The sequence below is a fragment of the Anas platyrhynchos genome, chromosome 5 (genome assembly GCF_047663525.1).
Source record: "Anas platyrhynchos isolate ZD024472 breed Pekin duck chromosome 5, IASCAAS_PekinDuck_T2T, whole genome shotgun sequence".
Classification (NCBI taxonomy): Eukaryota; Metazoa; Chordata; class Aves; order Anseriformes; family Anatidae; genus Anas; species Anas platyrhynchos.
The window spans coordinates 47,575,544-47,601,949 of record NC_092591.1 but is presented as its reverse complement, the minus strand read 5'-3'; positions in this window follow the sequence as shown (position 1 = coordinate 47,601,949).

Below are 26,406 nucleotides of genomic sequence, written 5' to 3'. Positions count from 1 at the left end.
ACTCTTTAGCAAGCACTCCTCCATCCCCTTATGTTCCCCCTGTGCATATAGTAAGGCTGGAGTTGCCACAGTCTCCTTAATGTCTAATCCTTTAACACTGGGAGAGCATTGTATTGCAGCCCTAATGCAAGGATGAATTCTGGAATGTGGAGCCTGGAGAGAGGCTTATAGAATAAGAAAGAAAGAAAAAGGGAAGAGGAAAAAGGAATTGAGAAGAGAAAGAAGTCAAAACCACACATGGGACAGAAGGAAAAAAAGGGGATTAGGTGACAATATCCGACTGCACTGAAGGGTCAGGAGAATTAAGCTTCAGAGCAGCTTGCTCAATGTGTGCTGGGATAAAAAGACTCTGATATGAATGGAGGTGGTTCAAGTGCAGGCACATTGTGGAATGCAATAGGAGTCTGCTAGGGAACATTTAAGAGAGTTGTGCACCACTTTCATGTAGCAAATAATATATATTGTTTGCTGGGCAAAGATCTGAGCCTCCCTGTCACTTTTACAAGGTTGTTACAGAGGAACTAGAAATACAAGAATGGAATGAAATGGAATAGCATTACACTAAATTAAATAATAAATCAAATAAACAATCTGAGCATGTGCTTCTAAGATTTATTATTGCATATGATGTTTATATTGAATGTAAACTTAAAGCAATAGATCCCTATCCAAAGAAATCAGCCTGCTTGACATCAATGGAGTTAGACCTGTTTTCAACAAATACTTGAGAGCTTGATTTTTAATATTTAGTTGCATTGAATGTGCAACTGAGTGCATAATCGTTTCATCTGGCCAGCTTTACATGCAGTTATTGATCTTTCTAAGCCTTGTAGGTGCTGTGTCTTGAAAGACACCGAATCATTATAATTTTCATATAGAATAAGAGTACTTCTATACCACTCAATTGTTTAACTGAAAGTTTACAGACAATTCGACTTCCCAGCTAGTTTATTTTTAATTTCCTAGCTATTTATTCACTTATTGCAGACAAAAAAAATATTAGAGACAACCTAACAGTGACAGTGTGGTTACTTTAAAAGCAGTAGCTCTCTACATCTTCTTGCTGCATGGACACTGGAAGTTAAAATAGCTGGAATCTGAGGAAACGTCCTCTGTCCTTCTGACACCCGTTTTGCCCCAATATGGCTTCCTACCATAAGATGAAACAACAGTCTCATCTCAATCTGACATGACTATCCTTCTATGAAGCAGACAGAAAATTGGGAAACATGAGAGATGGAAGAAACAAGTCATGAATAATAAAAGCAAGTGATTCTTAACTGTGCAAAGAGAATTCATTCAAGTCAACCATCTGGCACAGGGCACATCCTGCAGAGAGAGCAGCCATGGAAAAATGACAAAGTCAGCTCAGTTAATATTTCCCAAGAAGACACCACAGGAGACAAAGTTAGAGTGGAGTACCACATCCAAGTGACTGATACTAAAAACAATTTGATATTGGTATGAGACACACCAGTCCCTAGTGCCTGCTTCAGACAGATCCAAAAAACTCAGGTATTTTAGGAAATTAAAAAAAAAAGAAAAAGTTTTCTGCTCACTTTTAATACTATTGCCTTGCCTTTGCTGCAGAGAGGTTGAAGGAAACTCACACAAGTAAACCTGGTGGTTATGTATGTTAGCATATGCACTTTGTTTTGTTCTTAACGGGGAAGGGAGGACATAATTCATACCAGAAACAAAACCAAACAAAACAAGCCCACCACATCAGTTCTACAGACAAAAAAAAGAAAAACAGAAAAACTTGCTTGGATTGGAGTGGGTAGTACATGTTTCCTTCCTCCTCCCCAGTGGTAACACCTATGACCTGACCCAAGACTTGACCTGGAAGCTGAGAAAAGAAGAAAAAAGACAGGGTTTTCAGGGTTCATGACAGCATCTTTAGAAAGATGTATGTCTGTGCGTAGGCATTATGGAAGCACAGTGTCATTTCTTCCCTGGAGACACAGATGTGAAAGTGTTGCCGATGTATATTTTCAACTATTACTTTCCTCTGACAGAGAAAAGAAAAAAGTGTTTCCAGTGAAGTCAATGACAATATTTTTATTGACTTCAGTGAAACTGCAGTTTTACTCCAAGGTTCTAAATATATCACAAGAGTTCACAGTCATATCAGCGATTCCTCCCCCGTCATCCATATCCTTAAAAATACATACATTTCCTTTATTTCCTGCATCCTCTTTGAGTTAGCTGTTTGTCCCATTATAGTACAAGCCAGCTGACAGCTAGGCCCCAGAGCCTCGAAATCAAAACAAGAGCAGCACATTATGTAGCCCGCTGGCTGCAGGGTTTGTCTGACTAAGCCGGGAGTGATGTATGAGCTGAAGAAGCCGTGGCCCCGCGCAGAAAGGAGCAGGCGGGCAGCGTGGCTGGGCACGGTCCCTGCGCTGCTGCGCCGTGTGCTGTCTTGATCCCACTCTGTGCGTGTTCCCAGATGCGAGCTATCCTGCCCGAATGGAGCCGAAATATTAAATTGCGAGTAATATGAACATCCCCAAGAAAAACAAAGACATCATTTTTTATGTTGTTTTTTTTTTTTTTTTCTTCACAAGCCACTCCCCAAAAGATAGATATCTTACAGCTAACTTTTTGCATCACCCATGCTCCTGCCAACATCCCCTCTCCCTCCTCCCTTTCCTCCTCAAACATACACACTGTTAATAACAAAAAGTAGGGAGGAGAGTGAGGAAGAAAGAGAAAGGCCTTCTTTTTCTTGAAAACAAAAGAAAACAAACCCACTAAAAATACAGGGCAGGACTACTCATCCTCATTCAGAGCCATGAGTAGAAGAACTTGGTAAGGAAGAAGAGAAATCCCTTCTCTACCGTGACACCTCTGGGCTTCCTGCATTAGAGTAACACAGAACCGTAGGCTTTACAACTCAGATGACACATGAGCCATTCCACCCAAGCTCTGGCGTGCTGCTTTCTCAGAAGGGCCAAGGTGGTCAGCAGCCCTGAGCCAACCCGAAGCTTGCACGGGGAGGTGAGCAGTGAGAGGAGGCAGCTCCCACAGATGCAGGACCTCTAAGCGGCACTGTCTCTCCTCGCTGGCCACCTGCTAACATGGGGCAGCTTTTTTCCATCCCTTACTTCTGGGCTGTGTCTAGAACAAACAATCAAGCTCTAAATAACATTTGTCTGACTTGCCTTTGAACTTGACCCAAATGAAACCAGTAAGGGTTCAAATGAAGTTCAGGTAGAATTTTGCTCTCATTTTCAGTAAATCACAATGCCAGCCAGAGCCAAAGGTAGCAAAGTACACTGCGAAATGACTAATTTTATGTTACTCTTATCAGACGGAAGATACTCGTGGAATGTCAAGAAGAAGCTCATTATTAGCTACCTGAGCCCATTCTGCAGGTGTGACTGCCTGAGCAGTCCAAGTAAGATTTGACAACATCTAGGCTGTTGTGTTCATATCTAACCCATGGTAAATCATATACCATCTACGCACAGCGCTTTTAAAACCCCTTTCGCCATAAAACTTTTCCCTCGGTAGATAAGGCACAATATAAACGGCAATAACTTCAAGCTATCTTGACATGTTATAAAATGTAACATTAATGCATGATTTTGCCCCACATGCCTAGGAATCAAGCTCATCTCATCCTTCTGGAGGAAAAAAAAAAAAAAAAAAAAAAAAAAAAAAAAAACATGGGAAAAGAGAGAAGAGCTAATCAAGAAATTTGCCTTCTGTCAGGCAGGAGTAGGCAGTAATTATTTTTGAAGAACTCTCAGTTGTTTTGCTTGTATGGCTCAGTAGATGCTATCCCCAGCGTTTTCCCAAAGCAGTTCTCTTTAATTCAGACCTCTTAATCATCACCACTACGAGAAAAAGCAGCATGGTGCTCGGTCGGTTTGTGGCGCAACTACCAGTGAGTTGACTTCATTTATTTCTTTTTCAGTGGTGCGTATCGCTTCTTGTGACAAAATTCAATCTTTTTTATTTCCACATCACCCTTGAGGACATGAAAGCAACATGCACTTTCAGTACCCCTGGATCAAATGAAGACTATCTTTTCAGAAGCAAAAGTGTCATCCTGACAGCTGAGTGTTAAGTCTTATTTTGAAAATGAGCACTCGGTCCAAAGGAAAAAAATCTATTTCCTAAAAACTCAGAGGATGAAATGCAGGGCAGAGCCCTAACTGCGCAGTATTTTTCTGTCTGTTCCCATACATCCAACAGGTAACCCAGCCTTTGGCAATGCTACCTGAGAGAATCACAGGCCTGTGCTCAGCCCTCGAACAGCCTTTACCCAAGTGAATGCCTGGAATCAGACCAACTATTGTTTCCTTCACATTCAGCACCACTGCTGAAGCATGAAGGAAACTCCCACCCTCATCCTCCCCTCCTCACCCTCCTTCCCCTCCCCCTCGACCCACACACGGAGATGTGAGAAAGGAAGCAGATCAAATGCAAGCAGTGAGAAATTATGTTTCTTAATTTCGCTTTGCACTGCCATCTATCTCCCACTGCAGCACTGGCAAAGAGCAAGGCGAGGGCTTCCTGGCATGTCACTGGTGGTCATCTGCCATGGGCTCCTCTCTCTGCGTATTTTTCCACCTTTGAACATCCAAGAATTAGGGAAATGAAAAATAAAAGTTTTAGTTCTTACGTAATCTCGGGGATACCCCCCGCTAAGGGCAGAATTGTGCCCTGCCTCCTTTAACATACAGCACATTTTCAAAAGGCATTGCTGGACTTAATCTCTCCAAATGCTGACCACAAATGAATCTCTAGTTCAAGTGTGCTTTGGCAGCCACAGTCACAGGGGTAGGGGCTTGGGGGGGAAGAGTAATATTCACGATCAATTAATATAAAATTCCCAAAGCAAGAGCCTTGTAACTTAAGGATAAGTAACATCTAAACCAATACTGTTTATTGGAAAATTGTAGTCCAATCAGTAGGTCGTTAGAATAACAGACACTTAGCTGGAGTGTATGGCTCAGATGACAATTTTGCTTCTATTAGAGCAATTTAAATAAAAGTGCTTTATATGTAGAATCCCGATCAGTGTGCTCCAGAGCATTATGCAGACACCTGATGGCACACATCACACTCATTTCTCAGACTGGTGTTTCTGTAAGCTTCGTAATTCCCTCACCACAAGTGCTTCATAGGAGAGTCAAAACGATTGAACACAGGAAGCTGTGTTACATTGGCAGAAACTAGAAAAGACAGTGTCTTTTAAACAAAAAGGACCAATCAACAAGCAATTGGACTCCAAACAAAATTCAGTAAAAGCTCAGTGCTCGGTTTGGAAAGAAGTTGAGCATGAGTTGGCAGTGCACCCCTGCCACAAAGGAGGCTAACTGCAACTAGGCAGGTCCAGGGAAGGGACTCTTCCCTGTTTGGTGCTTGTGATACTGTAGCTGGAGTACAGAGTGAAGTCTGAGGCTCCCCAGTAAAAGACTGACACGGACATACTGGAGCAAGTCCAGCAAAGGGCCACCAAGGTGCTTACAAGGTTGGAGCATAAGGTACAGGGAGAGGCTGAAAGACCTAGGTTTCTGGAGTTACTAGTGGGAGGGTGTGGGGAAGACAGAGGCAGTCTCTCACAGAATCACAGAATCACCTAGGTTGGAAGAGACCTCCAAGATCACCCAGTCCAGCCTCTGACCTAACACTAACTAGTCCTCCACCAAGCCATATCACTGAGCTCTACATCTAAACGTCTTTTAAAGATCTCCAGGGATGGTGACTCAAACACTTCCCTGGGCAGCCCATTCCAATGCCTCACAACCCTTTCAGTAAAGTTCTTCCTAATACCCAACCTAAACCTTCCCTGGCACAACTTTATCACATTCCCCCTCATCCTGTCAGCATGTGGGAAGAATAGACCCATCCTCGCCTCGCTACAGCCTCCTTTAAGGAACTTATAGAGAGCGATAAGGTCACCCCTGAGCCTCCTCTTCTCCAGGCTGAACAACCCCAGCTCCCCCAGCTGCTCCTCCTCGGCAGTGCCTTTGGTTCTGACAAGAGGCAGCAAGCACAAGCTGCAAGATAGAAAATTTAGACAAGATACAAGAAAACAACTTTTTACCAGAAGGGTGGTCAGATGCTGGAGCAGGTGCCCCAGCCCAGGGAGGCTGGTGACTCTTCACCCTTGGAAAGATTCAAAACTTGACAAGCATCTGAGCAACTTGCTCTAAGTAGACCTGCTCTTGGCAGGAGGTGGGAGTACATGACGGGCACCACGTTCCTGCTGACGTGCTTCTGTGGCATTCAGGTCCTGTTACTGAAGGCTCGCATTAGGCACTGGTAGATTGACCACACATTAAATTGCATTCTAATTGAAAATGGTGATGAAAAGTTAATGAATTAATAATAAATCCATTGTTTACTATATGCAATAAATAATAATGAATGAAAGCGTAGTACATTATTGTGGAATTTGCTGATCATCAGTTTGCTTAAACTCTTGCACATAATCAAGCTACTTATGTGCTTAGAAGCCTTGCTACTCAAGTTCTGCGTGTTTGTAACATCTACCAAGATATCAGTTCATAAAGTTCACTGTGAAGGTTTCAGTCCTTTTTTTCTTTTCTTTATAATAGAACAAAGTTTGTCTGGGGTTTGTTGTTTTATATTTTTTTTTCCACAGCATAACCCAAAATGAACCTCAGATCAAAGTCGCCCAATTCTATGCTGAATACTATGCCCTTCACTGCAGTGTCTGAGAGCCTTCCAGTAATCTATTACACAATGTGATTAACATCTGTCACGTGTTGTTTGTTTCTCATCTTCTCCCCAGGGATAAACTCAGTCAAATGTTTCGCTGGTGGGAGTTTTTGTTTGGTTTTGTTTTGAAATATATGAAAATGATCTGGCAGATGAATATTGCCAGATCATTTTCATTAAGCTCAAGATTGATCCTGAGTGCTCTTCCATGTTACTGCTTCGCAGGGAGATAAGAAGATGAGACACATGCTATTTAATACAAAATTTGAGGAAGAAATGTCATGACCAGGTTTAACTGGCAGCTCACAAAGAAATTAAATCAATGACCCAACATGCCCAGAGGCATTGATACTGCAATGTGCTGAAGTTCTTTTGACTGGTACTGGGTATCCTCAGCTCTCACTGCTTTCAAGATGTGTTGAGGGCATTATAGGGTAAATACGTAATTCATAGGATTTGGCTTTCAGAGAGAACTGGTAATAATAGGATGAAATCAACAGATGGACTTGGTTGGAATATCTCACTGTGAACAGAAGATCTGCCCTCGTTCCCAAAGGAAAAGTAACCAGCAGAAAACTTCATCATGAGCAAAATCTGCTAAATGTGTTCACTTTCCCAAGAAGCACCATCCCAAAACAACAAACAACTCTTACTCCCTCTGTGCTAAAGATCCATGACTTAGAGGTAGTGAAAATAATGTGATGGCTTCTGCTCCTAGACGATTCAAGTCAGTATGAGTTAGATACACCCATTAAATCAGGAAAGAATCTTGGACAAATAGATGAAAACACCAATTTAAGCATTTTCAGCACAGTTCTAATGTATATTTTTTCACAATCTTGGCATATACCCCCGTCACCTCTCCACCATCTTCTCTGTGTAGCCCCAAGGGCCATTAATCCAGCTTTGAAGGCAGCGCTTTCTTTCACAACCCAAACAACTGCCTCAACATGTCTTTAAATAAGCAGTGCTTTTATGAAAGAAAGAAAAAAAGTAATATTCCACACTAACTTAAACCATTCATTCACACTATATTAATTATTTAAATTGAGTTTTTCACATATAGATCCCCAAAATCAAGAACTATAAAAGAGTAGGAACTCTTCTCGTTTCACAGATGGGAGAATCAGGAGCTGATGTTAAACAATACTTTTTCAAGTTAGTGCAACAGGTCCTAAGTGAAAGTAACTGGGGCTTGTATATCTGAATGTCTCAGGCACTGTTATTACACAGTCTGACTGAAAGGAAAACTATCCTGCACATTGCAGTGTGACACAGGAATACCAGAAATAGCCCAGCTAATTCATGTAAAATGTAGGGAAAAAAACTAATCACAGCAATCTGAAGAGTTGCTCTGCTCAAGCATGGTAAATTTGACTCAAATTCATGGTGCACTTGCACGGACTTGTGTAAATGTGCAGAGCAACTGGGCTTTGAGATGCCAGCCTGGTAGTGCAAAGCAAAAAAAAAAATGAATGAGGGCAGAGATAGTGCTAGGTCCAAGATCTCCTGAGCTATGTCCAACTTTTTGAGTCATACCACCTAATGCAAAACAGTGAAATATTTTTAATAGGCCTGGTAGAAGCTTTATATCTTTGGACAAAGCCCAGTTTCTAATGTAGAAACTCAGATTTTAAATCCATATTTAACAAAAATGTGGACTGACTTTTGCTGCAGTTTTTACAAGAAATATAATTGCTGGAAAACTTTGTTTTTGGAGAGAAAATGTGAATCATTTTTGCCTGGTATTATCAGCTCAGATATTAAAGATGTACATCCTCCTCTTACCATATCATTTAACTCCTATACTGGCTGTAAACAATAGAAAAAGAATTTGAAGCACTAAAACTGATTTTCTGATATTCTGCTTGGCATGAGAATCAAATTAGTCAAACTACTGCTAGTCGGATGAAAAAAGCAAGCCTACCATCACAATGTACATATTACAGAACTGTCATCCATATAAAGATAAATTTAGAAGTGTGTAAAGTACCCTAAGAAGTTACCCCAATGAGCCTGTGTTTGTTGAAATGAGATGGCAACCATTTGAAATAAACTCAGATTCTGTTCTTAGAACTATATCAGAACTATTTTTTTTCCAGATGAGTAAGAAAACAAGGCAGTGATTTCATTCATTATTTTTGCTTCAAACTGCAAACCTACCTCAAACTTGAGTAGGCCTGGATCCAAGCAATTATTTCTTTCAGGCTACAATTCTCTGTATGGATGAAAAATTGTGTTTATACCTTAACAAAAATATTTGATGCTCTGTCAAAGCAAATCAATTTTTACTCTCTCTTAAGATACTAAAGATGCCATCAGTAAAAGATCTCATCTTAAACAAATAGTCCACATAAGATGGTATGCATAATGGTATGACTGCCGTTTTGAGTTGGTCTTATCATTGGGAGCTCTGTACAGAGCTAACTGTTGAGTCTTTGGAGCCCCAAGCCAAAACAAGATCATAGTGCCCCATACAAAGTCAGAAACAGAAAGCTTGCACCTGCAAGAGCCCCTTCTTCACTGTGCTGTTTGATGGGGCTGCTTGTTTCAGTGTTTCCTTCCCACAACACTGGCCCTGAGGTGGCGGCTCTCTCCTTGGAAGGTGAGCCAAGGAACAGCTCCGCCACTCTCACCCTGTGCTGCTGACAGCTTCAGAGCTGCATTTTCTTTTCATGCTCCCGAGACTGAGAGAGTCTACTCCTTATACACCACTTGCTGGACTCAGTATCAGGGTTTGTGTTTACTAAATGACTTAAATCCCCCACGCCTGTTGCAAATGCATTTTCAATGTAGATTAGAAGGAACAAAAGGGTTTGGTATTCCATGGTTCCTTTTTATGTAAGGTACCCTAAAGTACTTTATTGTGGAGTGATTCATATCCTGGCTTGTGCAGTGACTGAGGAGGTGAGCAGAGTGGTCAACAGAAATGCAGCAGCAGTGAAGGATGTTCTTCTGACACAAACTGCCTATGTATTGATATGTTAGCAAGTCCCAAAGAGGTAGAATTCTAAGCAGAGATATGGACAGAAAAAAAACATGTCCATGAAAGCAAAGAGAAGAAATGCTGGTTTGGACAAGAAACAAAGCCCCCAAACCTCACGGATTTGTTTGTTTATTTGTCTGTTTCTCACCTTGACCTAGAAAACTTCATTCTTTGGTTTCTAAATTTCCAAGTAAAAGATAAAGTTCTCCGTGGATTTCGCAGCATTTTCTATGAAAAATGTTAGGTGGTCAAGTTGAAAATCAATTCTGAATACCCTTTGTGTGATACTTGGAAATTCAAAGAAAGATTTGGGCTTCTGGTGGATATTTGCATTCCAGCAGTATAGAAAATACAAAAGATAGTGAGTGGGAAGAATCACTTTTATGGTAAGCCAAGAGGGAAGAGTACCTCTAAGTCATGCAGGGTCTCAAAAGTAAAAGACTAGGTTGAAGGTAGAGCCTCTGAAGACAGTTGCTGTGGGCAGACCGGTAAATTAAGCATACAATATCAGAGTAACAATTATGCATACTACTGAGGGAACTAAGAAATTCAATACTCAAAGGCTAAAAAGAAGAGAGAATGAAGTAGTAAGGACATGAGCAGATAATAGTTTTAATTTCAAAAGAGCTCTGTGCAGAGAAGAAAAGCAGCATTTTAGGCATATTGTTTAACACCATCCTTAAATTCTTTTCCACATTCAAGAACAGTAAAACAGAATTACTTTACTGTGGAAGAATAGGAATCACACTGGAAAATGTATTGAACAATGAATAGACTGATGAGAGTATAATCAGAGCATTCTTTAGCAGTTAATTTCTGATGACATACCTCTGTACAAAAAAAAACGTATATGGTATGTATTCCCCAAGGAAAAGAACAGAATGAGCCCCAAGGCTCTTGGTTTCTGTAGGAACACAGTGAAAAATGATGAGGACTTGTAAGTGTGCATTTTAAAAGAAATCTCCCACCATTTCAGTAGCTCGGTAGTAACTGAGATAGCCTGAGGTTCAGTAGTGCTGTGCGTCTTTCTAACCTTCACACAGCACACCAGCAGGAAGATGGATGAGACCACAGGAGTTCTGACTCCCAGCTGTGATCACTAGTTATCAACAATTTACAGACCAAAGCCATGCAGACTGATGAGGGCTCTCTGTACCGTGGGCTCTGGCTTTCAAGATCTGGCTCACAGAAGTCAGGCTTTAACTGCATAAGCATTTGCAAACAGCGTTATTGTGCAGTGAAACATTGTGACAATTATAAATAGCAGAAAGAGAAATTCAAGATAAAGAAGTTGAAAACTGGTGTCTCACAGACTTCCACGTACCTTCTCCTGGATATAGAATTTAAGAACGAAAACAGTTCAGGGTCAAATGTTTCAGGTTGACCTCTACAGCAATGCCCCTTTTGAACACTTTTCCTTCTGCCTGCTACAAAGGTTAAAAGAGTAGGAAATGCCCATTATTGTTTGACCTTGTGTCACAGAGACATTTTAAGGCCCAAATGCATAGTTATTTTTAGGTCATGCTATTATTTTGAAGCCAGGCTCAAGCAAACAAAATCAGCAAACCTTACAAAGCGAGACAATGCAAAATGGTGTCCTGCATTATCCTCCCTTTTAGCTTGACAGGAATATTTGTCTTGATACCAAGAGTTAGTCCTATGCTTCCTCAAGGAATGTTGAATAACTTCCGCTCACGTTACACAAGCGCCTGTCCGTATATCACTTTCCTGTGTGGCCACTTGGCTGCAATGCATACAAAGGCTTTGTAATCCTCGGTTCTATTATTGTTTCCTAAGGATGCATCCTGCTTGAAAAACAGCAAAGGAAGGGAAACCGTATCTAGCATTATTTCCTAGTTAAACTGTTTGCATCATTCAAAGTCCATGATGAGTTCCTTCCTTTTCTCTCCTTCCCTTCTTGTTTACTAAAATCAGGAGTTACAAAAAGCAGGAGAGAGACACGGCGAGCAAGATCCTAATCTCTAGCACAAAAGGTAATGGAGGTTTTCCAGATTTTTGCCAGCACTCTGAGAATCAAGTCTTTGTAACTTATTACTATTAGTTTGCTGAGGACAATGTTTTGTGCAGATGTGTTTGGTTCACTAAAACAATTTAACTTCTGGAGTTTTATAACTGGAGATATAGAAAACCTATTTATAGTGGCTGGGACAGTTTGGAACAAGGCTAGGTTCTGGATCCAATCTTTCCCTATATTCAAAATTGCTTATTTGTATTCCTGTCCGGTGTTTACAGAGATGGGACTGAGCCATGAGGCTCGCATCCAGATCTGAATTCAGAACTGAGCTTCCCCAGAGTTTGGGTATGATTGATCCAGGGTCTAGATTTGGGCCCACCTCCAATAAATAGGTCAGCCTTGATGAACAATGGTCCCTTTGGGCTTTATAATCTATGCATCTGAGAATGTGGGATATCATATCTGCCAAACACTCAACAAACATTAACTGCAGAATAACAACACCAATCCTGACCGGTCAGTCTTAAATATAAGGACTACCACTCCTTGCTTCAAAACTAGCGCTGAGAGACAAAAAAATAGAACAGCACTCTGAGGTTGCAGAGCAACTCAGCAGCACTAGGAAGCAGTTTAGGACTCCCGGCTTTGCATCCCAGGCTCTGACCAGTGGGTCAGGCTACCTCTCCAAAAATAAACTCATGCAAAAACAAATAACTGCAAAATCAAACCCTTCAATAAGACTCCAGGTAAGTCTTCTTGAGAGTTAAAACAGAAACAAATATGGCATATCAACTACTGGCAGAGCTTCTTCTTCTAGAAACTACTTCCTAAAATTAGGCCTTGCTTACAAGTTACATTGGTGAATATTTATCAATATTATTTACTTGTTGGATGCATAAAGGTAAAGACAGAGACAATTATTCAACATAAATACAAAAAAATAACCATGGGAGATGGAGGGTTGAAAGATTGCTTTGTAGGGCAGAAACATCCGAAAAGGGACTCTGCTAATAACATACCAACGTGCAGCAATGAATTTCTGTGTACAGCCAGCTCAGATACCAAAAGCAGTCTAGGTGTTGCACTGGAGCTAAACTTCCTCCCTGCAAACCCGCTGTCTCTAATGCAAGTAGCATTTCAGAGCAGAAGGGAGCTATCAGTTCACACGTATCAGCAAACAATGCAGGTAATCAGCTACCACTCTGGCAACCACAGTAAGCAGAGATAAATGAGATGAGTCAAATGGCAGCACGCAGACCTAGCTAGGCTGACCACAACTTGGAGAAGGTTCAGCCATTACTAACCCAGCTGCCAAATGACCTCTCAAGGGGGCTCCTTCTCCCTTCAAACAGAATAGCCCTCTTGGCTTTGGCGGAGTTGCTCCTAATTCACACTCACCCAACTGAGTGCAGATTCAGGCTTTTATCTTTGCAAGCATCATTCATAACCCACAACTAAGAGGTGACTGCCTGAAGAATGGTTCAGAGTACTGAATGTCTCTCTGTGGAGAACGAGGTTATATACAGCTTTTGCTCTGTTTGTTCCTGTCTGAGTATGAAATACTTCAACCTTATTTCTATAGTTAGCCAGACTTTCAGCTGCATATTTTCCTTCACATGTGTACCTTCTGAATTATAGTTCTTCACAACGATGAAATGAAGATCTCTTTTGGACAAATTTAGTGTTTTCTGAAGCGCAAATAGTTCATCCTTGAACATTTACAATCTAGCCAGTACTGACTGGGAAAATTTATCACTCTTTCAACAGAGCCAAAAGCTGCATGTTGTGCAATTGCTAGTTTTATTTAGCTGTGTTTCAGACAACTATTCATCTGTATGTTGGGACAGAACCTGAAATTTCTGTAGCCTCGGTGTACACAGGTAGGTGTACACCAGCATCTGTTGTTAGGTGCCTTCTGGGATGAAACATACCATCATATGAAATTATAAACTGTAAAATTTAATAGGATGTCCTGCAAAGATGAACAATGAAGACCTGATTCCATGATTCTTACAATGCTCATTAGAGCTTGGAAAAATAAGTATGTTTTTTTCTTTGTTTTAAGGATTTCCTGATGACCTGAGAATTTACAGCACAGCAACCCTAGCCACTGTGCAAAAGCAGTGACCAAGTCAGAAACAGTGACAAAAAATGCTTTAATTCTTCAACAAAAAGTTCAATTGTTTTTAAGCTGACAACCAGCTCAAGTTGATACTCCAGGCGTTACAACAGTTCTCAGCAAGAGGAAGCTTAGAGCTCATAACACGATGCACAGTGTAAAGTCACTTGTCAGAAGAGATTGTTTTTCTAGTGATCCCTGTGGAAGACAGCAGAACAGCTCTGATGCCATTACCCAACACGCTGAAGAACATTTCACTATGAAAGTTAAGAACTCTCTCCAAATGGTATTCAAATCACTGGACAGTACACCCCTGGTTTCTGTGGTTTTCTTTTTGTCACATCTCAAGAAAATTCAGGGTGCCGCAAAATGACTTTGGAAGAATTCTAGATACCTACATTCCTCAAGCGCTGGTGGTCTTGAGACACAGAAAGGCACCTTCCAAATGCTAATATCTGTATACACATATAGCTAGAGAGATAGTACATATACACACAATCCTGCCAATGGCTAATACATGAAGTTACAAAGGGATATCCAAAGCTTTGTTTTCATTTGGTTGTAGAAGAAAGCTATTATGATATATGTATATGGGGATCAATTTTTCCCCAGAAAGTCTAGGTGGTCCTTCAGTTTAAAAAAGGTCAAGTTACTCTGCTGCAATATATACAAGTTGGAGAGAAACCTTAGCATTCTCCCTGCCTTCACCTGCATGAACATTGCAAAGGATCACCTATAAACCATTCCTTCTGCTCCACTGAACGTTGTTGGGAAACAACATGCAGAGGTTATGCCCATCAAGGAAGTGAAAGGATGTGAAAAAAAGAAATTCTTTAGGTAGGTATTTATTTAAGGAAGATGTGCTAATGGAAAGACACAGATGAACAAATGGAGGTTAATAAAAACAAACTCTCTTCCATTATGAAAAATATAGGATTACTGTTATTGCAGTATGGAAGAGGTTCCAGCAGACAGAACTACAAGCCTGCTTTCCTTGCCATCTGAGACTGTCAGAAAAGCAGTGAAAGGCCAGTACAATACTAAAGGCCTTAGCAAAGACTGATGCAGCTGCAAGAAGTTAGAAAAAAACCTCTCCTCATCTAATATCCCCAATCCTAGCAACAATTTCCTCTTTTTCTAGTTGTCTTTACCACTTGCTGGTTGCTGGCAAAGTTAGTAGACATTTATAAAAATTAAAAACAAAAACAAAAAATACAACAACACATAACACACACACACAAGAAAAAAAAAAAAAACAAACAAACAAAAAACAAAAAAAAACCCACACTCATCCTAAAGTCTTCAGACTAATTTAGAGCCTGATCTAAAGCCCATTGAAGTCAATGGAAAGACTCCCTGGAGACAGGATGAGAGAGAGAACAAACCACACGTGACAGATGTTAGTTGTGTTGCTTAACTCACTACTGGGAAACACTCGGATGCTACAGCAGAAAAGAGGGTATGAGAAGTGATCAGGTCTAGGAAGCAATACAATAGGAAAGGTCCTCAATTTAGGCCCAAAGCTTTGATGGGCAACTAAAGGAAGAGTAGACCCCTTCCTCCGCCCCACATACAGTGGGTGGGCTTTTGTAATGAAGTAGATGCTGATTAATTGCCAGCTGTGAAGTATGAAAATATGCAAACTGGATCACCATAAACACTATGTTGAAGGCTTTCTTAGAAAGAAAATATCTCACTACACTTATGTGTTAGATCAGTGCTGAAAAACATTCTTTTCAATATCCAATTGCCCTCATTTCCCCAAAATTAAAACTGTGTTGCCTATTTCATTGCTGGAATTATAACAATAATCCATTACCATTAAACTAGTATGAGATCAGAAAACTGATACAGTATCATGACAGTGAAAATGATGGGAGAAAGTAAATAGCTTGTGCAACTCTGGAAATGTACAAACGTATACCTAGAAAGCTGTCTTAAGTAGTCTTATCTCAAATGAAGTACATTCTCCTGCCACTGAAATGTATTCAAAATGAGTGAAGAAATCAAAGAAAATTCACATGAAGAAAAGGAGAACAATGTGGATTAGCAGAGGGTCAGAGCAGGGATCAGCAGCAGAAATTCCAGGAGAGCCCTGGCTGAGGTGAGCTGCTGTGTGGTAATAACCAGCTACTGGTTGCACCCATGACAGCTGAAGAACCATCCTGCTCTCAGTTACTTTACCATGGCGCATTAAGGAACATTATGAGAGACCAAAGCTGTTTCATAGACATTTGACATATGCTTTACCTGCACCTGAAAGCACATAGATCCTATACTCTGTGGCCTATGGGTCTTCTAGTTAGAGTCATCCTGTGTGCCAAGGGCTTATCAACCCAGCGTGCTGAGGATTTACTGAGTTTGAATGAATGCCAGTGGCAGTGCTATCAGCAGAGGCAATGACAGCACAGCTCAGTTTTGACCACAAAAGCTGTTTTTTGACCAGCTCTCACATTTGCCCACACAAGGAAGAGGTGTCACCCCCTTCCTCTTCCTCCTACTCCCTTTGGCACTCACACACCCCGTTGCCCATCCCCACCAGCTACCAAGCAGTGACAGCTCGTGCAGACCCCCAGGGGCAGCCCAGGGCAGCACCGCCATGCTGCCCACCGCTGGGGCACGAGCTGGCTTGTGCTGCAGGCTGTGTGCACCAAGGCACGTGGTGACTTTCAGTAACTGTGTGGAAACACTTACCCAATGGCTTTTTAAGAAACTTCACATACATGTAGGAATGGAGAAGCTGCCTTCATCTACCATCTGGAAATGGTTTGTGCACCACCAATGGTATGTGTAGCACAGTTTGGGAACCCCTGCTTTACACCAAGAATCTCACTAAGGGTTTCTCCGGCTGCCATACAGCTGCTGTAAAGGCTCCTCACCCTGCTTTATACCAAGAGATGATAAAGACCCTTCAGAGCAGCTGTAAAACTGTCTGCAAAACCTCATATCTCATCAATAACAATTTAAACCCACCTTAAACTCTATTGGCTTGACAACACTTAATTTTTGAATAAGTGTCACAAGCAGTCCATCTCTATTAGTTCCCCTGTAGTGCGTCCTTTTGTTGCCTGCTTATGTCTGTAATGCAAAGCAAATGTTCAGCCTATAATTTCTTGTAATTAATTGCTTTTGATATTACCTTTTGTGTTACTAGGACAGGTAAGAGGTACTCAAGAAGCAGGATTTAAGCTGAAAGGAGAGCTACAGGAAACAGTTGATTCATGCAGATAACTGTATATCAAGTGAGCAACAAGGCACAACAGGGTACATACACGCTGCTGTCAGGACTGTGTGCCTTGGTGCGGGGTGAAATGCCAGGCTGCAGGCAGAGTGCCCTCAGCCACCCCCAGGCTGTCATTATGGAGCAGTAGTGCTTGGCCTGGAGTGGCCCTTCTGACTAATATTTGTTTGCAAGTAAGTATTCTGAAGGAAAACAATAAAAACAAAAAATCCTTATTATTACTTCCAATTGTATTGAATATTCCCTCTCATTTGGGATTTAGGGTCGGGGTTTCTTCGTCCCTATTATATTTTTAATGGGGTTTACTTCACATGTATGTATTTCTATGTATTTTTAGAGGATGGTAAAAAAAGGATGAATGAAGGGAGGGTATTGGAGCTTCCCAAAGAATGGAAAATTCTAAAATAAAACTAAAAAGACTAACTATTTTACATTTAAAGATGGTCTATGCAGATCAGAACCCAAACACAAGATGGTTTTATTACAGAAAAGTAAGCAGTATGAATTCTGTTGCATAGGAAACAAATGGCTATTTTCTGACTTTTCAGACATTGCTCTGTGCCTGTGCACTGTGCCTCCTGAAGTCATGGGGTTTTAAGCTCCTGATCCCTCATTCTGACTTTCCAACACTGTCTCCAGCTTTGCCTATCTGATCATTTTGAGTATATTTTTAGAGTTAGCTTATTTTAAACTTAAGTACTTCGGGACTTAGCTGATTTTCATTAACCTGTTTAGCTATGTTTGCTGCTAATAAATGCATATGTGAGTGGAGCGTGTGATTTTTAAACAAATTCAGATGACTTTAATCATATTTTAATATCTTATATTTCTTATTCTGCAGCTATTTATGATGCACATTTTATATGTTTTTATATGTTTATGTTTTTAGAGTTTTATATGAAAGCTAATGAAATTAATGAAAAAAATCTATTACTTTCAGTGGACTATATGTCATGTCTTTTAGACCTGATAGATCTGGGGAGTCCTTGATTTTCTGCTCTGTTTTTCTCCTCCCTTTTCAGTAGGTCACTCAAATATTCTTTTTCATTAATCTGTCTAAAGCAGAGATAAAGGGACTGAGTGTTTGAAGGGTTTTAGCTCATTGGTAGAATGACATTCAGTGATGGATTCAAGTACAAAAGGTGGCAGTGCAAATGTGATACTGAGGAAGGCAGCAAAAAAAGTTGCTAATATTAAAAGTCTGATGTGCCAAAACATCACCTTTTCAAGGCAACTGGAATTATGTCTAGTCCTTAGAATTATAACTTTATGTATTCACTGTATATACTTTCATGAAAGTTAATGGTGAGTGAACTGGCATGAATAAAGTATGTAACAACCCAGGAAAAGTCCACCAAATCCAACCACAAGGCAAAGACTTTTTTTTTTTTTTTTTAAAGAAGTTCATGAAAGTTTGGTATTTTTCATTGTATCCTGTTTGTTCTGGGTTCCCTCTCGCAGGAGCAGTGCCAAGACACTATGAGAAAGGCTGTTCTTGTTCTATTTGCAGCCCAGCTAGAAGCAGGAAGTACTATAAATCTAGCAAGAAAGTCTGTCCTGCCAGCAGGGCCGATTCTACAGTTAACCCAAGTTTTGTCATAGCCTACAACAAGGATCCAGTCAGGCTGAATCACTGCATTTATAGAAAGAAGCTTATAGAAAGAGCTTCAGAACGGTTTGGATAAGGATCAGGGAAGTATCTGAGCTGCTCCTTCAGGCTGAACATGGGTCAGAGATCAGACTCACCAAGCTGTGTACAAAAGAGGGGCATGGACAGTACTGGTGACACTGAAATCCAGTTTCTGATTAGTCTGAAGGAAGGAGTTGGAGGCAAACCACAAAAGACCTCAGAGAGAAATGGCAGAAGCGGACAGTTTAGCTCAGGTCTGAGTCCCACTTTCTGGAAAATATATTTAGAACATATCTTAGGGGGTTTGCTTGCTATTTTTTTAAACATCTATTTTAGAGATCAGTTATACTGTATGTGGGATTGCTAACCTGCATTAATCCTTGTTTTGAACCTGGGAGAGTTATACAGATTGTTCTCCACTATGTAGCTCGCTTCCCACGTGTTGGCCCATCAGGGATTAAATTAAAGAGCAATCAGGTCCTTAGTGGTGGAAGAAAATTTTGTTTCCAGAAATGTATGCTCATTTTGGACAATCATGCCTGCTTCTTACAGATCTGTTTTTATTACACGTATTAACTGCGGTCTCTTTCACTTGCTATGTGTTCTTGTGTTTGGAAGCACATTCTCAGTCAATAAAATGAATATTTCCAGCACGTTAACACAGGAGAACAATTCAAGTATCACTTACACACTTTTGAATTCAGATTATGTATAAATGAAGGAAAATCAATGCAGAAAATCAATGCAGCTTTTGGCTGAAAATGAACATGAGGTCACACTGGCAGGACCTCGGGGTAGAAATAAGCAGCAAATTCTTTCTCTGCCCTTGAAAACATCATCAAAACCTTATTAAGGAAAAACTCCAGTAATCTCTTTCTCTCTCTATATATATACGGGGAAAAATAGAACAACCAACTATCCTTGGAAATGGTTGCATCCTTCTACCTGTTACCAAATAAAAACAGAAAAATAATAACATAACAAATGACTCCATGGTTGGATGTCACCTAAACTGCAAGGGATTCGGGTTCAAGTAGCTACTGTACTGTTTTCTTCCTGACTCTCCATCCCTCTCAGAAATATAAAAAACAGTGGTACTCTGGGGTAGAGAAAACCCTTTTGTTATTCACCTAGAAGAAATTTAATTCTTCGGTAGCAAAATTTCTCCTGCATAAAACATTAGAATCAGTCCATTCCCACAACTCTATCAAAGAGCAGGGCTTTTACTGTCATTTCATCCCAGTATTCCTAGTCAGCTCTAATCACAAGGAATTTCAGGGTATAATCTAGACCCATTTACACTACCTTGATGTAAAACAATGAAACATCTCAGACCTTAAGGAGTTGCCTATATTCACAGTGACAAATTCATTTGTAGAAAGCTGAGCACCCTCCACACCTCCTTAGCTATGTCTATACTGATTAAATAAACAGGACCAGAGCACAGGTTTCAAGCCTGGTTGATGGCTGTCCGCACTGTTGTGAGCTTACTCACAAACATGGCTTTGACTTTTGCAAAGTAACATTCCCCCAGTTTGCCTAAGCGTGGACTGAGTGATAGCAAAGACCAGCAGTTGTTCCCACTAGGCAGCATGGCCAAGGTACCTTAGCTTCTGGTGAGGGGAAAAGGGTGATAATATGGATGTGAGTCGTGCTGTGTTCTTCATAACTATGTTCTCCAGGTTCAAGAATGGCCCATGGCCATTTTAGGCTATAGACATAATCTTCATATAGTCTGAACTGAGAATAAGACAAAGTGTTTCCCTCTCTCTCCATGATTCTCTTGTGTTTTCTCTAGTATGTGTTCATGAGACTTCTGGAATGACTCTGGAAGATACCAGCTTTAAGAGCACTAGAAGTAGCCCATTTTCATATGGAAAAATGAATCACCAATTATTCTAATATAATCTAGTTCAGGCAGATGAGACAAGGGGAGCTTTCCAGAGCTTTGACATTCAGTTTTGGATGCAGAAGCAATACATTGTCTTTCCCTAACCTTTTTTATCCAAGACTCAGAAACTTTTTTAAATGCTGCAGCCAGAGAACACCTCTGTGACATGGGTTAGCCCATGTCATTATTCCCATTTTACAGAGAGGAAAATTGGGTCACAACTGCTGAAATACTTTTCCAAGGCTTTTCAGCACATAAGTGACATCGCTGAAAACAGGATGCATGAGTCACAAATCCTAGCCTCCCATTTAACTGTGTAATGAAAAGAGACACATGAATTTAAGAGTAGGCTGATGCCACAGAGTGGCGTGTACTTCCTAAGGTTACCTGAGCCAGGAGTGACTAGAGCTGGCACGTCCATACAGCACGCTGCAGTACCAGAGCAGGGAACTAGCCCCGCTCTGATAGCAATACAGCTGCAACAGCACACCTGGGTCATAAACTCTACCTCTCAACACTAGACAGCAGGGGGTCGAAAAGTTCGATACTTCAGCACACAGGGTCACCAGGCCAAAGTCTTTTTATGGATTTAGCCCTCAAAACAGGATTTAATAGCATGCAGTAAATAAGGCCTTGGGCCACACATGGAACAATGAAGATAAAACAAACTACTGAATAGCTGCTCATTAAGAGTGCTCTGAACATCCTGTGCACAGAGGTAGAGGGCTCTGCGGAAAAAATAGTATGTGATCAGATAATTAAAAAATGAATCATAATGAATTACACAGGTGACCTTAATTAGGCCGTTTCCTAACTCTTCTACCCCTTACTTTATGACAGCAAAATGTTCTTTCAGTGTCATTTTTCTGCACGCAGGATAGAGCTGTGCTAAGACAGTTACACGCTTAAAGGCTGCAGCAATATTTGTGTTGCAAAATTACCTCCACGTTAGGTTTCCCTTAGAGGTCTTTACTCTGGGAGTCATTTAGTTCTTTTCTCATCCATACCAATTTAGCATAGATGAAACCCTGCTCCCTTTAAAAAGAATTGCTTTGATTACTCAAGAGCAAGAGCAGATCCAAGCCCTGTGTCTTTAAGAACTGTCAGAAGGAAAAGACAGAACAGCAGAAATACTAGTTGTACAACTCCGCTCTTACAGCTACATCAGCTTATAACCATACCGGATTCCAGCGCATCCGTGGGAAAGTATTTATTTTACCTGTAGGTATAATTGTAAGCAATAAAAACAGTTCAAACCTTGCCAGAAAGGGTGTGAATTTCTAAAAAGAAGGAAAAAGTCTGAATTCCAATACCTGAGCAAACAAGTTAGTATAAAAGAAAAAAAGGTAAATGAAACAGCATTGCCAAAACAATGAGGCTATGTTTTGCCAACAGCTGGGTTGTACTTTCCCTTATAAATGCTGCAAAAGAGACTGACTTCTGAGCATACTTTCTACTGAATCCAATCATTTTGCTTGTCAAGTGCAAAGGATGTGTACAAGGGAAAAAAAAATGTAGTGGAAGCTTTCAAAACCAAAATACCCCCCTTCTCTTTTCTCTTGGAAACCATTTCACCAGTTTGGCAATAAAGAAAAAGCATGTCTTGTCAGCTTAAAAAATATGGACTCCCTGAAACCAGCTACAGAGAGGAGGTAGAAATAAAGAATGAGGCTCCTCAAAAAACACACACTTTGCTGAGAACATACTCTTCCATCTTTTGGTCTACCTAGTAAAATAAAGCTACAGTTTGCTGTCTGGCACCAGGGACACAAGTGCTGGAAGTGATGCTTGTCTAACAGAGAGCTTGTGACAACTGAGTTTGATTGCAGTCTTACCCTGTGTCATTCCCAGGTTGTCACATCATGTAAAGCTTCACAGAATGAATGAGGAATTCAACTCATTTGGCTCGTCACTTGAGTTTATATGAATACGTTTTTAACAAAATTTAGCCAGACAAAGGTTTCCATTGGCAAGCTCTTGCATTTCCTTGTGCACCACAAAACTAGCCTTCCTGACAACTCTCATTTCCAGCCCTGAGTGAAACCAGAACAAGAGTGAAAAGCAAACTAGGTGGGGGAACAAAGTTAATCAACTTCAGCAGTCCTTCCAGAAGCCTATTTTATAGGAGGGCTTAGGACAGGTGTTGTTTCAACTAAGCATGTTCAGCACCAGTATCATGAATTAATAAGGAAATAGGATACCTACAATTTTTACTAATTTCCACCTGCCAAATATTCAGCTTACAACTGTATATTGATACCTTCTTGACTGGGTCTGTACACCTCTATATTCACCTCTACCTTCCTTTAGCTTCTCAGCTGTAGTCACTTTTTTACACAGAGGTAGTTTTTTTTTTTTTGCCTTTTTTTTCTTGGTCTCATATGCCCCGTTAGATATCTTCTGTCCTGTGATGCAATCTAGTTCAACTATTACTCAGTTCTACTTAGAAAGCTTTTGAGATGGTAATGCAAATCCTAGAGACACTGGCTCTCTCCTGCTGAGTCCCTGCACTGTTGTATATGCACCTGCTTCTTTCTGCTGTGCACCTAGACAAATGCTAGGTTTTGCTTTTATGCCAGTTAGCCCCTTAAATATGAAGGCAGAAAATTGCGCCGTTTTAGCCAAGAAGGTCTGGCTGGCAATGGCGGAACTTGTAATGGCAGCAACAATAACGTCTGGCCACAACACCCCTTTCATGAGAATTGGCAGAGCTGGCCATATTTGAAAGGTATCATGCAGCAGCCGCTCTATAAAATTCATCATATAAGGAGAAAACAGCTGAACTTTAAAAATGAGACGCATTTGTACTTGGCAACACGGGTTTTCTGATTGTTTTCTAATGGCAAAAACTAAACAAGATGGCTGCTGCCATGCAAAGGAGACAACTGGAACTGAAGGCCAAAACAAAAAACCTATAGACAACTCCACAATAAAGACAATTTCCATGCAAACTGCAACTTTTGAATTTCGGTCCTTTCAGCTGTCTATCTGCTTAAAAGCTTTTTATTCAGAAAACAATTTACTTTGTAACAAACCTAGGCTTGGAAAATTTCTGCCCAAAACATGTTTCTTTCACAGAATCAGAAATTAGCGGATGACTTAATAGCAACACTTACCACTAAGAATTATAATAAGGAATTATTTTATGTACTTGTCTTGCATTCTAGCAAAGACATGTAAGATTTGCACTGGTCTTGTATCCAACATATCAGGGATCAAAATTTTGCTTGTAAGACTCTCAAATGGCAGTGAGCTAAAAAGCCCCAAAACAACTAACGGCTAGAATCAGTGGGTTATATTTGTGATAAAAGTAACTAAGTCAAATCTAGCTTAGAAATTGAAGCTTATGCACCTAGAGAGAAATAGTTTGATAGTTTTAAATAGTTTGAATAGGATATATGAGCAGCAGAGCAATGTATGAATAGCTACCAATACAGAAAGTCCACGGTTCTTTTGGCTCATTTGGGAACATACTGCCACAGAAATATCAAGCAGAAAGAAAGATGCAGTCATTTTCACAATAATATTTCAAGGGGCGAGTGGAAGGACAATGCCATCTGAACTTTAGTTTCAAAAGTCCTGTTCCAATCGCACCTAATAACATTAAATTAATTGTGCAGATACAAGGAGCAAGATTATCTTGAAGAAATCTGGAAATATCCGCACTAAATTTGGCACTAGGAAGACTGACCAAGTAAGAAAACACATCTCAGAAATCAGCGGTTAAAATATCTTGGCAAAACCTCAGGTATAACAGAAAGGTATGTAAGAGCTACAGAATGGCCATCTGGTTCAGCATCCTGTCTTCAACAGTGGCCACAGGCACACCTCACGTGTAAGTTAAGAATGGGAGAAAACATATATGATACTTCCTTGGAGTACTTTCCAGTCTGTAATTATTTTAAGCTGAAATATTTCCTGAGCTTCATGTGCCCATTTGGTAATTTCCAATAGAGCTGTCCCTTCCAGGTACTTGTCCCATCTCCTCTAAAAGCCATGGAGACATATTTTTTTTAATGCATCCAAAGTATTTGCAGGCAGGAAGTCTACCTATAGCAATCTACTTTTTTTTTTTTCTTTTTCATTTTTTGAACATGATTCCTGCTAACTTCATTGGACAGTCCCTGGCTCTTGTACTGTAAGAGCTGGTGACCAGTGCCCACCCCCCCATGCCACTTATGATCTGTAGACTTCTGTCAGATCCTACCTTGCTCATTTATTCTCTGAACCGAAGAATCCAAGCAGTTCAGTTGCCTCTTGCTTAGACCTTTGATCATTCTTGTTGCCTTTTTCTGAGTCTTTTGCTTTTTTTTTTTCTTCTTTTGCACATGGTATTCAAGTTCTGTATGAATACAGCTTTGCAGAGCGACAACTCAACAGTCGAGGGCAACAGCCTGTTTGAAGAAGTGAGAAGAAACTATTGAAACTGTAGGAGAAAGGGAAGGGTACAATTAATTCTCACTGTAATAGTAGCTGTAGAAGAAGTATCTATTTATACTGCAATGGTTTGATCCTTAGTTCAGCAATAGCCTCAATATTAACAGATATTATTACAAAATACATTTTGAAACTTGGTTGAACAAAAACAATTCATTCCTTGCCACTGTTGATCCTTTCAAAAGTATTATATGCCCACAGCTGACAGATTGCACAACCTACAGAAGTGGCCATCTCTCTACAGATACTCTTCAGTGGCAGTGCTCATGTTTTTCTCTTACATAGAAACTTCCAGAAACTAAACAGAGTGGCAATATGAGCACAGCTATACCTACTGTGTTTATAAATAAATATGGTTCTCTGGGATTCAAGTCAGTTTATGTGTTTGTGCCTACCACCACAGCACACAAACACACCTACTGTTTGGATTTTCCATTGACCTTCTTCACCCCTTGACTACAGTTTTGCTTTTTGTTTGGCACTCTCTGGATTCAGGTGCTATGTTCTGATGTACTTACCAACAGCAAGCACAAAGAACTTGGCAACCAGAGCTAAGTATGTGAAAGGCTTTTTATGCACATGAAAGCATCCCCCTAAAGAGCCCATATTCCTATAAGCTTTCTGCAGAATGGTTGCCTATAATTATTTGTCTCATCTTTAAGTGCATTTACATTACAGTGTTGCAACAATTGGCACATATGAACAGCAGATTGTCTGTGTTTTTGATTAGTGTGGCAGCAACATATCCTTTGTTTTTCAATCCTGGGCTAAATGAAACGTCTTCCACAGAGACAAATCTCCACAATGATTAATCATGAAGCTTCCCATATGGATACTGATATCCCACATGCTTTAAATGAGGCTGGGTGGGAAAACCTCTGCTCCACTCATCTCTCAATCCAGCAAACTGCTGGAAAGTACCCACAGATTCATTCCCCTATGGTTATAACCTCACTGCAGAATTGGTTGAGACTAGGTTAACTGTAGAAACTTCTGCTGGTATAGTACTAATAATTTAGTGGTGTGATTTTTGAATTTAGATGTTTCCATACTGACAAAAACCCTAAATGTGGTTATACAGACACAGAACTGTTTTTGCTGAAGTAGCCTATTTCACTTTCGGACCTGATGTAAGCTATACTATTTAAAGGGCTTTTTGATGGTAGAAGCTGCACTTTCATTATAAGAGCTCAGTATGCGCTGGCGAGCTTTGGCTGTACAGCGTGCGAAGCAACATAGAGTTCTGCAGAGTTAAATCTTTCTGTGATACAACCAAGCCACATTTGTTTTTATATTTTGCGTGAACATTTTTACCACATACTCCAGAAGACTGATCTGCAGCACAGTCAAAGTGTTCCATAATGCAATATATTGAGCACAATACACTAGCCAAAAACAGCTCTAAAATAAATAGCCACAACTTGA